The 15,398-nt window shown below is 47.2% G+C and overlaps 1 long non-coding RNA gene across 1 annotated transcript; it reads left to right on the top strand.

Moving 5' to 3' along the window:
- The first annotated feature begins 8,629 nt into the window (after window positions 1-8,629).
- Window positions 8,630-13,553, top strand: LOC149343354 (uncharacterized). The gene is made up of 3 exons (XR_016282704.1): window positions 8,630-8,879; window positions 9,043-9,204; window positions 13,321-13,553. It is a non-coding gene; the product is annotated as an uncharacterized LOC149343354 (long non-coding RNA).
- The last annotated feature ends 1,845 nt before the right edge of the window (window positions 13,554-15,398 follow it).

Raw genomic sequence — 15,398 nt, 5'->3', positions numbered from 1 at the left:
CATGGTCATATGGCTTTGCTCGAGGCCACGCTGTGCGATCCCTTGCGCGCGAAATATATGCACGGTTTGCTTACTCACGTTTTCCTTGCATAGTTTGCCTTGCGTCAAACGCTGTGGTTATGGTGTTGCCTTTGGCGAGTGAGTAAATAAAATGGCAGAGGCAGCAAGATCTATGGCCGCACGCGGGGGCAGAAACACGGGCGTGCTGACATAGAGCGCACGCTGCAGGAGGGAAAACGAGGAAAATCATGAGTCTTCAGTGGTTCTTTTCTTTGCTTTCATGTCTTGTAGTGACGTTTTCGTTGTGACTGCAGCACTTTATTATGTATCTGCGTTATTATGCGCGGGCTGTAGTCACAAGCTCGTTATCTTTCGTGGGGCTATTTCAGATGCGAAAGTTTGCGCTGAACCCTTCGATAAGGTGCAATCGATGCGAAAGATTGAGTTTTCCAATAGTATACAGGGACAGGTTGAGATAGGGTACAGGGATGGGGCGGGGCGGGATGCAGGAATGGGGCGCCGTGGAGTATGGATGTAGGCTTGAGCAGAAAATATCAAACCCGTGTTTTTTAAGTTGCATCTCTAGCTCTCTCTTTCTTGTGATGTGGTAAGGTGCATTTTTCGAATGCATGTCAAATCGTTGCGAATATGTTGCGATCATGAGACTTACATTTATGCTTGCAAAAATTCGCGCACAGCAACACTGGTCGGTTTACTTGAGTGCACGCACTAGTAGATGTGCGCCCTAAGGTACACTCAGCATGGACATCCAATATTGAACGTTGGCTGTAATATTTATAATATTCCAACTTCGTCACCTCTGTAGCCATGTGATATGCTGGTAGTTTACCCAATAAAATGCATTCAGCGGTGTCGAGACCACCTGTCTTTTGCACACAGCTGAGGCTAGGCCGCCAAAAAAGAGGGCGGAATGCCCTTTCTGCTCAAGCAGGAATTCCGCCCTTTCTGCTCAAGCATTTCCGGTTTTTTTTTTCTGTGAGGTCTGTTTGTCATTCATGTCGCAAAACATTCTGCTGCAGCGCAGCCCTCTCTACCAAACGATTTCGTAGCAGCCGGTATCAGCCGCCTAAAAAAAAATAGACATACGACTACGAAAAATTTGCTGTGGCTTAGCTTGGTTAAGCCCGGTAATTGCGAAAACAATATCCGTACCTACGCCATGGTACAGCTGGTAGCGTAGCTGGTGGTGGTGCTTGTGGTTAGACTTGTGGTGATGCATCGGTTATACAATCCAAACCAATCCAATCCGAACCAATCCAGTCAAATCCCATCCAATCAAATCCAATGCATTCCAATCCAATCCACTCCAATCCAATGCAATCTACTGTAATGTAATCTAATCCAATCCAATCTAATTCAATACAATGCAATTCAATCCAATCCAATTCAATCCAAACCAATCCAGTCCAATCCAATCTAATCCATTGTAATTCCAATCTAATCCAATCCAAACCGATTCAATCAAATCTAATCCCATCCAATGCAATGCAATCCAATCCATTCCAATGCATTGCAATCCAATGCAATCCAATTCATTCCACTCCAATCCAATCCATTGCAATCCAATCCTATCCAATCCACTCTTATCCAATCCAATCTAATCCAATGTAATGCAATCAAGGTCAAATGAAGGTGACCCCTGGTGCCCTCCATTTAACGATAAGCAATGTCGACAAGTCTGTTTAGCGTTCAACAGCAAAAGGTCAAATGAAGGTCAATGGTGGTCACCGCCGCGGCACGATGGTGGTCACCCCGCAAAGTGCAAGTAGTATTGCTTTGGCAATAAAAATCTGTTACAATTTGCTTCACTCGAGACCAGTTTTTAGATAGAAAGCTGTACTTCGCGACCAAAACAGCAAAAGCCGTTTCATCACTGAAGCCTGACCTGGGATAAATAAATAAATAAATAAATAAATAAAATGAACATTTCCGCAACCGGGTTACGAGCCCGCGGCGACGCGAAAAGGTCAGCTTCACTAGCCTGCGCGCGAGAGCCCCATGCTATCGCCGCTTTTTTTTAATAGTAATTATTGACCATGCTATCACCGCAGCCGATAACGCCTCACGCTAAACTGTAACGCACTCTCTAGCTGTGCATTGCACGTCGTCGCCTTCATCAACTAATACTACTGTCGAAGTAATATCATCGCCAGACATGCCATCAACCCAGCAAAGAAAAACCATGAGCCTACCAGGCTAAACACATGCTTTCGCACGTCTGCTCGGTTTAACTGCGCGAAACCGTACCACTTATTATATCGGGCACAAGGATCCCCTATAGACAACGCCTGAGAAGTGCTTGCACCAAGACTGCTAAAGAAGTAGGCGCTGATGGTGATGCAAGAGGCAAAACTGCGAGAGGACAATTTGAGCTCAAGCTACACGAAAGAGGCAGTTGTCTCACTAAAGCAAGGTATGTTGTGTGCAACAGGATTGCCAATGACTCGGCGTTCACGTCACAAAACTGATATATACTCGATGGACATTATTTCGCTCCTAGCGAGCTTACTTCATCACTCTACTCGTCAAAACTTCAATGGCACCAATGGGATCTTTATCACAACTAAAATCTAAAAAATGCGTGCACGGCGTATTGTTCTACTTTTCCATTCTCTCAGCACACGTCGCGGGTGGGTACGCACTGTAAAAAGCTAGATGTGTGGGGTCTAACGTCCCGAAGCGAAACATTGGCCATTAAGTGGTGCCGTAGAGGACGACTTCAGATTAATTTAGACCACCTGGAGTTTGTTAACGTGCACTGACATCGCACAGCACAGGAACGCTTTTTGAAAATTTCAAATTGGTTTTCGAGGAACGTAAATGGCGCAGTAATTGTCTCACATATCGGTGGACACCCGAACCGCGTCATAAGGGAAGGGAAGAAGATGGGAGTGAGAGAAGAGAGGAAGGAAGAGGTGCCTTAGTGGAGGTCTCCTCCGGAATAATTTCGACCATCTGGGGATCTTTAACGTGCACTGACATCGCACAGCACACGGGCGCCTTTTGCGTTTCGCCTACATCTAAACGCGGCTGCCGCGGCCGGGTTCGAACCCGGGTACTCCGGCTCAGCAGCCGAGCGCCCTAAACATGGAGCCGCCACGGCGTTTTTGCATTTCGCTTCAATTTAAACGCAGCCACCTCAGCTGGGACACAATTTCTCGAACTTGGGGTCAAGATCTGAACGCCGAGAGAGAGAAACTTTATTAAGGCAAGTGTGTTTAGACCCTCATTGGGTCCCTGGACCACCGCACCGTCCCACTCTACGTCGAAACGTCCATTTGGCGTTTGTTCATGACGTCGGCAGCCCGAATCACCGCAGCAAGCTGCGAAGCCACTAAGCCACCGCGCGAGTACGCAATGTAAAAAAGAAAAAGAAAACTGGAACTTAAAACATTAAAAGAAAGGAACAGAAAGATAATACTTTTCGGAAGGGGTCACCAGCGCGACTAAAGTTCCTGGAACAATTTTCCGGCTGGGCTGCGTTCCAGGACAGCGACTTCCGGAAGGCGTTGCCAAACTCGGTGAATTGTATAGCGCACAATACATGAGAAGAACTGTGGTGACCTGTGTGCGCGAATATCGAGGTACGCGGTAATTTCGCGAGCAGCACGGCACTGTGCGTGCACGCGTATGCAAATGCCGTAGGGCGCGCACGCAACAAAACTAGAACCAGTGCTGTGCAGATATCCACTCAATAGTGAGTTTTCTACTAGTATAGTTTTTATTGGTATAAACACTGACCATTGATTGTTGGAGATTAGCGAGTAGGAACAATACTCTAGCCGACTATTGGGTGCGAAATAATGCAATAGGTGGAAGCAACATTTTTCATATAGCAAAATTAAATTCTTAGCACTGAAACACAGGTACTAAAATAACAAAAGACTAGAACTTACCATATGAAAAGAACTTACTGAAGGTGGGAAAATTCTTGTCATGTGATTAATTTGACCTGGATGACCATTAAAGTGACGAAAAGTAAAAACTATGTCTGTGGAGCCCAAAATTGTGGTTGATCATTTCGCAACTATGTTAGGGGTCGGCATACACACGCGCAGTCTGTTGCACCGACAGTCCTTTCTTTTTTTTTTTTTTTTTTTTGATGCGGACACATTGCTTATCATCGCAAACTATATATAATTTTCTTGCTAGAGGGCCACTATTGTCAAATTTATCACAGTGAGCACCACAATTTGATGACTGTTCAAGGGTGCGCCGGCAGTGTGAGAAAAAAAAAATTGAAAGCAAAAAGTCAAGGCCATATTTTGCAGTAACTCTTTTCCCAATTTTTTCCATTACAGCGTTATGATTGCCAGCCACCGGTTGTGAGGTCAGAGCTTATAAGCAAACATATTGGGACCAGCGGGATCATCGGGACGGGATCATCAGAAAAAGTAGTACACGGGACAGTGCTGTTAATTCTGGTGATCCGTCTGTTCGCTGGTCCCAATATGTTCGATTCAGACCAACTGGCCCGCATGTTTACCCCGTTAAAGCTTACAATGAAGTAGCAATGTCGTTCGCCAGCTCTGCTGTCAAAGGCGGGGCTATGGCAAATGATAAAAAGGCAACAGAATGCAATTGGAAAGGAACCAATATAATATACGACCCCCGATGGCCGTTACCCAATACAGTGTATCACTATGTACCAGTGTACACCTTTCTTTCTAGAAATCCAATGAGATCCTTACTGCCCCGCCCCTGTCTTCTGCTCTGGGCTGGGTTCGTTAGAATGCGTAGCAACTGCTGTAAGAAGGTGTAGAAAGTGACGTTCTCCAAGACGTTTTCAGTTCGCTCGGTACGGGGCAGGTCCGCAGCGTAAGCGCCGCTAGGTTTTCGCTATCCACCAAGAGATGGCGCTAGCTACATTCTAGCGTCCTACCAGGCGGCAACAGAACCGGTGAGAGGGCGCAGGAAGAGGAGCCAGCGGGGCGACATCCGTCAAGGTGCGCGTTCTGTCGCTGCGGTACATAGCAGGAAGACGCGCGGCTTCGGTGGTGGCAGCGGCCAGGGTACGAGGGTCCTTGGACATCCGGACAACGCGCATAAACAAAGCGGACAAGGTCAGACGAACCTCGAGAAACGGGCCAGCGGTACGGCACACCGTCGCGCCCTTGGGCCCCTCCGCTTCCTCCTCGCCAGCGGTGGCGGAAGAGACGCCACAGGGCGCGGCGACCACTTTCCCTCGCGAGGTGCGATGAAGACGCTTGACGCGACTCCGGAACGAAAACTCGTGCTCTCGTCTCATTAGGCCGGTCAGAGACGACAGAACGGCTGAGCCAGTCGCCAAATCTGTTGACAACAACGGCACGGACTTGAAGCAAACATTTCAAAACGAAAATGAGAAGGAAGGCGAAGGCGAAGAAATCTCTTTATTTGCGGTATAAATTCAATGTCTCCGATAATGGCCATGGACACGCAGATAATGACCTGGTGATATACATGATTAGGATAGCCTGGCGATTACGGACCGATGATGATAATCGTTTAGGCCACGAGCAATGCTTGATGTCAAGGGGGTCCAGGGGGGCATTCGACCCTCGGCAAGTATTGACAAGAGATCTACCCCCCCGCTTGAGCGTAGAGACTGCATGAATCCGAAGCAGTCAATCATTTTAGAGAGCACCTCTTATGCGCCTGTTCCTGCGTCCCTTGTCGTCGTCGGTTTTGTCGGCATAACCGGTTGTCCAAGTGGCAGAGCGAAGTTCCACCTGGAAGGTGGCTGCCACGGGAAGATCCCGGAAGGTGGCTAGCAGCGTAAGACGCCACCTTGCCATGTGGCGTGTTACGCACGCACACACGCCACCGAATGTGAAGAGGTGCGCTCAAACTTCGCCCTATCTACTATCGTAATCGTTTGCCAATTTTTTATCCTTTCTTTTAGTGGAAGCCCGAACGTTTCATCTCCATCGTTTGAAAAATTTCACTGCGATCTTTAGTAAGAACCATGAACGTATTTTCCAAAACCTGACACGGAGGAAAATGAAGAAGTCGCACCACTTCACAAATGGCGGGAGAAAAAGGGAAGGAAGCCCGTGCACTCGCAGCACAAGTCGGTTCAAGGTTGGCCATTTGGCTCAAAGGCTACACAACAACGAACACACACTGGCAGAGCTTGTGGATGGTTTGTTTCAGGTCTGTGTATAAAGTGAGCAAACAACGACCTTGGAAAATGATTTCTTCCATTTGTATTAAATGATATATGTAAAACACTCTGCCAGCCGCTTTCCCTCTCCCTCCATCTTTATTTCCTTCCCCACCTGCCCTCGAATCACTGACATCCCCGTCAGATGGAGCTAGGATTTAAGCACTAGCCTAGCGGGCCCGGTAGATTAGGGTTGCTTGTCCTTTCCGGCCTGTCCTACCCAACCCAAGCGCTCCATGTGAAAGGCAGGGGGGGGAGGGGGGGGGGGAGGCTGAACTGCGACAGGACACTGAAAGAGAGAGTGCATGCTTCGAGCTGGCAGTCGTGGCAAGAGATGCTGAGGGACGCCGCAGTGAAGGGCATCTGATTCGTTTTCACGACATATGTGTTTTAACTTGCACTGAAGCCTGGTTACGCAGGCGTTTTTGCATATTGCCTTCATCCAAATTCAGCTGCCACGGCTGATATGCAGCAGCAGGACACACTGAAATCAGCAGCCGAATGCCCTAAAGTCACCAAGCCAATTAGGCTGGTTAGACGTAATCGAGAACTGCATTTCATAAGCAGGAGTGATTACACCACAATTACCGTGCTCCAGTGTTAAATACTACTTGGCCTGGTGATGATAATGAGGCACACTGAAGTTCTTCATGCCTTCTGCTTTTAACCGCTTCGGTGTCATCGGGGATTAATCAAAACGAGTCTGGGCGACTGATGCCTTCCCCTCGCATACCCCGCGTCTTCCCGGAACACACCGAAAAGCTGACAGAGTGACTTCAATAAGGAAAGCGTTCCATAATCTTGCAATGTTAAACGGGCTGTTCCCGAGACGTCCTCAAGACAGAGCACCGCGATTTAGGCATTCGTTGACGTAAGCTGAGCAGGTAAGATACGCTGCTCGTTAATATTCCGCCTCTGAAACACCGCCGGCTGCCGAGAGCATATCAAGAGAAACCTAGCTGGGAGCGGCAGTTAGGAAAGGTGAGATCAGGAAAGTGTCTGGAATTGAGAGGCTGTGCTTGACGCTGGACAGGACTAATTAGAAATCACTGGGAATGGCATTTTCCCCTCCAACGGAATTGACGTGGTTCGTGCTAATTATGATGCTGCTCAATGCGCATTGTTCGGAGTCTCCTTTTGCGAACAAGGACCGTAAGGTTTTGGGGAACCAATACAAGTGCCACCTTTTATCGTCATTTCGTACTCTAAAAATGATATCGTCGCTTCTCGGGGACAAGCCTACGCTATTGTAACAATAAAAGTGCCTTGAGGCGTACTTAGGTTTCCAAGGACATGCACAAAGCTCCACACCTTGTCGTTGTAATCAATGTCTTTAAAGCATGGACGAACACTGGCACTCACGCAAAACCATGAAACGTGTCAGAGATGAAAGGACGCTTCTCTTGAATGATAAAATAAAACGCCTCTTCGAAACAACTGCGTGCGGTGAAGTAAATGAGCATTTTAAGAAGTTGACCAGAGACAAAAGCAAAAGCGTCCTTAAGTTCGGTTCCGCTTTACTGGCGTCGGCTTTCTGCTACACACTTGCGATAAAAAAAGAAGGTACGTGTTGTAAACGCGCAATTAATTTATGAAACACCGGGATACAAATCCCGCTCTATACAGGCTTTTTGATCAGCCCTTCCTTTGATGAGCAGGACCTTCTGAGATGCGGCGCTCAGTGCTTCTTGCGAATAATCTATACTTTTATTTGCTGAAAATCTACTGCCTAAAATTTTTTGCACGCACAGATGTAACACAAACATACAGTTTTGTCTTGTGCGCAAAAAGGGCAGTCGACGAAATTGCTTCCACACAGGAAGTGGAGGTCCGCACACGTACCCAATGCACACACATGTCTAAACAGGCTCCACGATTTTGCAGGTATGCGCACAGTTTTAAGCATAGACCTACGAATGTTGCGTTTCAATGTAAGGCACTAGCACAGCTCCCGCATCGAGACTGAGAACGAGCGAGAGAAAGCGCGCACGCACTGAAAGTCGAACAAAGAGGAAACGTTGGCAGTTTGATATATGGTTCTTGCAGAGCTGCGCACAAGCCGGAGTAAACGAAGTGAGCTTTTCAAGCCCTGCTCACTGAGTTCTTTGGGTGCATGCCATATGCCGAGCGTATTTTCTGCAGTTTAAGGAAGTGCAAATGAGGAGGCGTGACGCGAACAACCGTAGGATTGCAGCTCGCCGACTCCTTTCTAATTAACACAGAAAAGGGCACTTTCACCTTGTACGCGTAATACGGTTCCTGCAACGGTTCGCGGCAACGCAGCTTACGGCATACTCCTCGCGCTCCTCAGCGCTTCGAGACACGTGCAGTCTATTTCCATTGTTTCATCAAGTTTTCTCCACTCGAATATGGCGTCCTCGGATGCAACGACGCAGTTTGTGACGACATCAGCGCCGCTGGGAAAGACCTCCGCAGTCAGCAGCACCTAATTTCTTCCTGGACCCGCGCCCCCTACGGTGCCTCTCTAGGCCAACACACCCGAGCCCCGCAGAACAAAAGAGACAGCAGGAACGTCACCCAACCTTTCTTTCTCATTCGCTTTTCCATGCCATATCTGAAATTTGTAAAGCATTTCTTCGCTGGGGGAACGGTATGACGTCTCTAACATCCACAGGGAACATATGTTTACAGCGAACGCCTGTTTACATCCAGGCGTCCTTTGACCGGGTCCATCTCGACAAGCGTCGAAACAGTAAGCACCCTCCCCCTAGGCTCCGTCGCTTTTTCTCTCTTTCTTGCGCGCGCGCAAGCCGCGTCGAGGGCGTTTCGCAATTGTTGCCCCTTGTTCGGTACCTTTCCCTTCTAGTTTTGATCACGGCTCGTTTCCCACACCTCTTTCTTTGTTTTTATTTTAGCATCACCTGACTAGACTGCGATCTTGGCACCGCGCCCCCGGAGCCTCGGGGACCCCAAGGGCAGTGATGACGTCATCACGGGAGAACCCCCTCCTCGGAGAACCGGCTCGCACAGTTCGTCGGTACCCAGGGCGTCCGTGATGCGGCGCGACCGTTATTATAGTAGCATTTCTTTTCTTTTCTTAATCTCACTGGCGTGTATGTGTGTGTGTGTGTTCGAAAGAAAGGCTGGAGCTGATTACAGCGTAAATAACGCGTAATCGTTCCCGTAAATAGAAGGCAAGGTGAAGGTGCGCTGACTGTTTGCGTTTTCTGTGGCGGGGTCGGCCATTCGGACGACACGCAGAATATAAAACGGCAAGGACGTCTGGAACGGCCAGGGAGCATAATGCTTTTATAATCCTTATCCATTTGATTTGACTCTCAAAATGTCGCTCTCGAGGGGGCCCTTTTGCGTAACATCAGGTGTGCAATAGCCTTGGAGTACTCGGCTATTGTCAAAGCGTATGCACAAAGGCCCAGCCATTTCTATTTGGCTATTTTCCCCTTTGTTTCTTTTTAAAGCTGTCTACGTCTCGGCGAACTGGGTGTCGGCGTCACGAGTGACAAAGGTCTCCAGAGAGCTCGCTGCTTGTTTTGTCTGTTTCTTCCAAGCGGAAAACGCGTTGATTTGTTTACTCGTTAGTGTGGCGCAAGCGGAAAAAAAAGATGAGCAAATAGTACTTCGTTGCTCCATTCATTTTTCGCCGCTTTCATATTCCGTGAGTTGTAGCGCAATTTACACTCTGTTGGAATGTTGTCTTCGTTTATGCAACCATTAGGAGCGAGGACAAGTACTTAGCCGTGAAATGACGCACTAGCACTACTTACTCTTCATTTGCCCGCTTTAGCATTTGCTTCGTATACAACATTAAGCGTGTCCCTTGTGTTGTCTGACACAGAATGGCGGTAAACATTTCCCTCGCCACACATTACAACCTTTGGTTTTAATGCCTGCTAGGTCGACCTCTTTCTTCCATGTACGTGCTAGTGTAACGTCAGAGCCCCGTCAGTAGAGGTGTTTCTGCGTTTTAAAGCGAAAGTTGGATGGGTGTAGTTTTGTGCGTGGTCGTGTCATCGTCGTCGATGTCGTCCGGGCAGCCCTGCACCCGTAAATCCGTATATCGTACAGCCTGGCCAATCGCATCACTAAACCGCAAGGTCAACTTGGGTCGCAACACCCACGAATGCACCAAGAAATCCCAACGACTTGCTTAGTCCCACAACCCTCACCCTCACAACACGTTGATTGCTTACTGCAGCGGACTACACAAACACTTTCAATGCCCCACCTGCCTTATTTGAAAGAGCGACTGTTGCTAACCATGCGCGCATTTCGATGCATTAAGACTCCACATCTTTATACTAACATCTACTGAACACTCTGAATGGCGTCAGCATTTCACAGCACCTCAGCTATCGCCAAATTTGGCGCGACCAAACGGTAAACGTCCGCCACTTTTCCCTTTCTTTTATCCTTTGCACTTGGAATGCTTATGTAGTTGCTTCCCTTCAAGGCTCGTCGGCTTAAGAGTTTGCGACTAAGCTTGTTCGCCGTTCGATGATTCCATTATTTTTGCCTGTGCCGGATTATCAGCTTAACTCTGAAGACTCGGCGAGCTTAACTGAGTGCCTGAATCGCACTTTCAAAACGAACGCTGCTAAGCAAGGGCATATATATTAGTACTTCTTGAAAGCGTTGTAAAACAAAAAAAAATTCCGTACATTGCGTCTAGTTTAGGTGCGCACCTCAATCTCCACGTGGTAAATATTTTTGGCTTTGTTATACGTTCATAATTTCTTTGCATAAATCCCGAATAATACATTTAATTTCAACTTCTGTTCAGCGCGGTTCTTGTCAAATACTGTTTCACTCTCCATACGTACACCGCAGGTGGCGAAACATCACCGATGCCCGCCTCTGTGACATAAAGATGTTGGTACTGGTCGAAACGGAGGCGCGAGGATTTGTGACGCTGCCATGTGTTTACAAAGCGTGTGAGCAACGCGAAAAAAACGGTCCGTCATCTCTGCCCTATAACTTAAATTTGGTGCCTCCCAACGACAAAACGTTAACAGGGAAGTGAGCATTCTGAACAACTGCCTGTTTCAGAATATCGCTATCGGGCACCGTTACCGCAGAGCATTACCTCATACTATTACCTTATACCATATCACATAGTGTTACTGCAAACCGTTACCGCATGCCAAGCATTGCCAAATACTGTTATCGCATATTATTACCTCATACTATTACCCATACCATTACCTCATACTGATACTTATCATGTATTACTGTCCTTTTCCCTTTTGTTCTCATTTTTCACGAGCAGGACAGAATCCTGCTATCTGATCTCTGCTTTGGGTAACAAATTTACTGAAGATGTATCCGCCAACTGCCAGGTCAGCCAACAAGCGCTTTGTGCTTAGGCTGATCAACAGACTTATGTGTATGAAAAAGTGGCGAACAAACTGCATTGTATTGTATGATATCGTGTACTTTTACCACATACCATTACCACATGCTGCTACCATGTACCGTTAGCATATACTGTTACCATATGCTGTTACCGCATACTGTTACCTTATACCGCCATCGCATACCATTACGACATACTGTTACCGCATACTATTGCCACATACTATTCCCGCATACGGTTACCGCATATACCACTACCGCCGGGCTCTGGAAGCGTGTGTGTTCAGCGTTCATGTACATTCAGTTGCCAGCGCTGTAACGGTAGCTGTAGCGTTAAACGGTATCATAAACTATTCCGCTAACTGCGCATGCACGCGAAAAAATTTTGCGCCCGACAGTAGCGGTAACAGTATGCAATACCTGGAGGTTAGAATGCTCTGATTCGAAACTGCGGCCGATACTGCGATGACTAGACAATACGCGTACAGCGATATTTATAGACAGTAAACGTAATGCAAACGCAGTAGTAAACGCAGAATGTATTTGGGACAGTGCCGTATGTGCCATCGAAGTATTGTGCTTCGCCTAGAGCCGCATTAGGCTTGCTGGCATAATGCAATATGCTAACGACCCTTTGAAGCTTGAACCTTCTCTCGAAAATGATATAATTTTAGATTTTTTTTATACTCGTAGAAATTTCGCTAAAGGCGAATTTTCCTTACAATAGTAAATTCCTACATGGAAAGCGTGCAGCTGCTCTCAGTATTAATTGGAACGCGTGACCCATGGCCGAAGCTTATTACATTTGCTGTATCCCCCAGCAGTGCTTTAAAATAATGAATCAAGGATATAACGGAAGGGAAAGGGTTACCGTTCGGTGCTTCCACCTGGTCTTTGCTGCTTATCATGGCACACTGTATTTCTGTGGACGGCAATGCATTCTCCTGCATTATCCCATCTCATTGCAGGCGGTACAGGACGCGATTGTGCAGTCAGCCAGACACTTAACGCTTAAAGTGCATTGTTTTTTTTTTATCGCGCAGCTGCAATTTAAGTTTTCCCCTGGATCTTTTAACATAGCCGATATCTTAGTCCATTTTGAAATAGTCAGAATTTCCTGAGCTTCCTACGCAACCACAGCGGCTGCAGGAGACCATTTAAAGTTTTACCCGCGTCCTTGTTAGGCGTGCGCGCGACTGCAACCATTATTTTTTGCCTACTTATTCATATTCTTTGTAAGAGCTTCAATGTGGCGCGTCATTTAAAATGATTGTCACGTAGAATGTAACTTATCTCGGCGCACCTGTTTAGAAATGCAGAAAGGAAGCTGTATACTTCGTCGACGCAGACAACGTTTTAGGTTAAATTTGTGGTTAGAGCACTCTAGAGTGCCGAGTGCCAGCTTCTGAATCAGAGCGCGCGGTCGTTAAGGGTTCCTAAAGGCCAGAAAAGATCTTTCGACGCAGATGCCGCGAATGCGGCTGCATGAAGCTTGATTTGGCGTCGTTCAATTGATTCTAACGATAGCCAGCGGATGACTCAAATGAGCCGCATTTCTTTTCTTGTTAGAGACGGAAGGCTATTTTTGCTTACGTCTAATAAACATCCAAGGCACATCACCTAGCACTTCAAAATACTGATTCTCAATCTAAGCTTGTTAATGAATCTGTTAAAAGACAGACCTGAGAACAGAGCCGAGGAACGAGCCTCTAACAGTCCTACGGCGTTCTAGTGTAACCAAACTACGGCTCAGATAATGTTGAGTCAAGCTTACAATATGTTACTGATGAGACTGCGTCACCAAAACGCATGTCGCGCAGGTTGAATGCCGAAGAAAGTTCTGCACCTACCGATGTCCCTGGGTCGCTGAGGCCTTCCAGCAGAATTGTTGGTTGACCACGGAGGGTGGCGCATGGCTGTCGCCTTCCCGGAGTGCATTCGAGAAACAGGGCCCCGGGACTGCTTGCGTCGCCACAAGCGCGCAGTTGGAGAACCGCCTCAGGCTCGAGGCTTCAGACGGCTCTACATTCCTTCTCCAAGTCTCCCCGATGCCGCACCTTAACGAGCTTCAATAAACATAAACATTCCCATTGTCTTTCGTTCTCTCTCTTCCTTCGTTCAATTTGCAAAGAAGCACATAAATTTGCCTGGGGAGTAGACGTGGGCAGAAAAATAAAGAAGATACAAGGAAATGGAATGGACGGTGGCTAGGCTCATAGCGGCGTCTGTCAAGAACTGCTACAGTCCATTAAGTGCCTCTTTTTATTTTTTTTTTAAATTTTCAACTATCTCCTCACTGTAACAATTATTGTGCGTGCGACTGAAGAAGCCTATCGCCACTAGACACAAGGCGGTCAGCTGTCTAGCACACCTTTCCTAACTGCGCGTTTCCCATCAGGACTGCAATGCCTAGGTGATGCAAAGTAAGGCACCCGATTGCGCCGCCCTGCATCGCGTCGAAGTCGGCGTTGCTTTACATGGACGCAGCTGTTAAAGGTGCACTAGAAAGGAATCTGAATTCGATTTAGACGTTCCGAGCATTTTTAGAAACATCGAATTTTTTACCTGTGCGGCCGTCAACCCTAATTTAAATCGAATTAAACGTCCCGGCTGCCGCCTTTTTTTTTTTTTTGAACTCACCCCTGACGATAGGAGGAGTCAGCTAACGCGTGGAGTGCCTTTCAGCCAGTCCCGTACAGGCTCGCCGCTCTGCCATCGTCAGAGTGATACGTAGCGATCGGCGAAAGCAAAGAGCCCACGTGTATTTTTATTTCCGTAAGTTTAATTCGCACCTATTTTGTCTCTGGCTGGATCTATTTATTCACGGAATCATAAAAACAAAACAAAATAAAAGTGAAAGAGAAGCCGCCACGCGACTGCCTGAAAGGCACTCCACGCTTTAGTTGTCTCCTCCTACTTTCGACGGTGAGTCCGAAAAAAGGCGTGAGCCGGGATGTTTAATCCGATTTAAATTAGGGAAATCGGCCGCATAGGACAATAGTTCGCAGTTTCCTAAGAATGCTCGGAACGTGTAGATCGAGTTCCCGCGGCAAAAAGACGATCTCAGATTCCTCTTTAGTGCACCTGCATGCTTACGCTGAGGTGTAAACAGGCCATGGTGACACCGCAAGGACACGCGCCGCAGCTAAAGGGTTCAGATTTTCCGTCAGTGGTCTTAATTAGGCGTGCTCGGTACTCATGACTGCAGTATGAAGTCACACCTCGCAAAAATAGAAGAAAAAAAAACAGGGGTGGGGGGCAAGGGGGTACTGCAAAGTTAAAGGCTCAAGTTGATGTGTCGCAGGAGGCAAATCTCGTAGCGCGAGAGTCGTGTCTTAATAGCCACTGCTTCGGTGCAAACGACGCTTTCTTCTGTAACTATATATACGATACACAGCGAACCTGGACGTCTGACATAAATGACGATTTTGCATAACACTACAAGAACCAGACATGGACACCAGTTGGGCGAAGCTCTCGATTTATTTTCGTTCAGAAATCTATAGTTTGTGGCAGTGATTTCCCCTTTCTCTGAGCATGCAACACATGGAAGGGGTTCATTTTTCGCATAGCTCAAATAATTAATTTTGTACAGATGTACTGCGGTAAAATGATGGCCTTATTGTTTGTATTTCTGTTTATTGCTCCATCGCATTATCACTTTCACATGGAATAAGAGATGCTTCCCATAGGTGAGATTTTGCGAGAAAACGAAATTATCGATGTCATCTCTGGAGCAAGGTAAAAGCTATAATGACTTCACAAAGAGAGTTGTGTCGGCTCAAGAAAACTGCTGGAGTAAACAAACAACGACAGTAAGTATTGCTAGCGATCAAGGAATAAATAATTGCATCGCTTGGCTCTGCGGAGCATTCAGATTCGTATGTCTAGATCAAAA

Source organism: Amblyomma mixtum, chromosome 5, assembly GCF_055824585.1.
Source record: "Amblyomma mixtum isolate Tamu chromosome 5, ASM5582458v1, whole genome shotgun sequence".
NCBI lineage: Eukaryota > Metazoa > Arthropoda > Arachnida > Ixodida > Ixodidae > Amblyomma > Amblyomma mixtum.
Note: the sequence above shows the minus strand (reverse complement) of the source record. Positions and strands in the feature narration are given on the sequence as shown.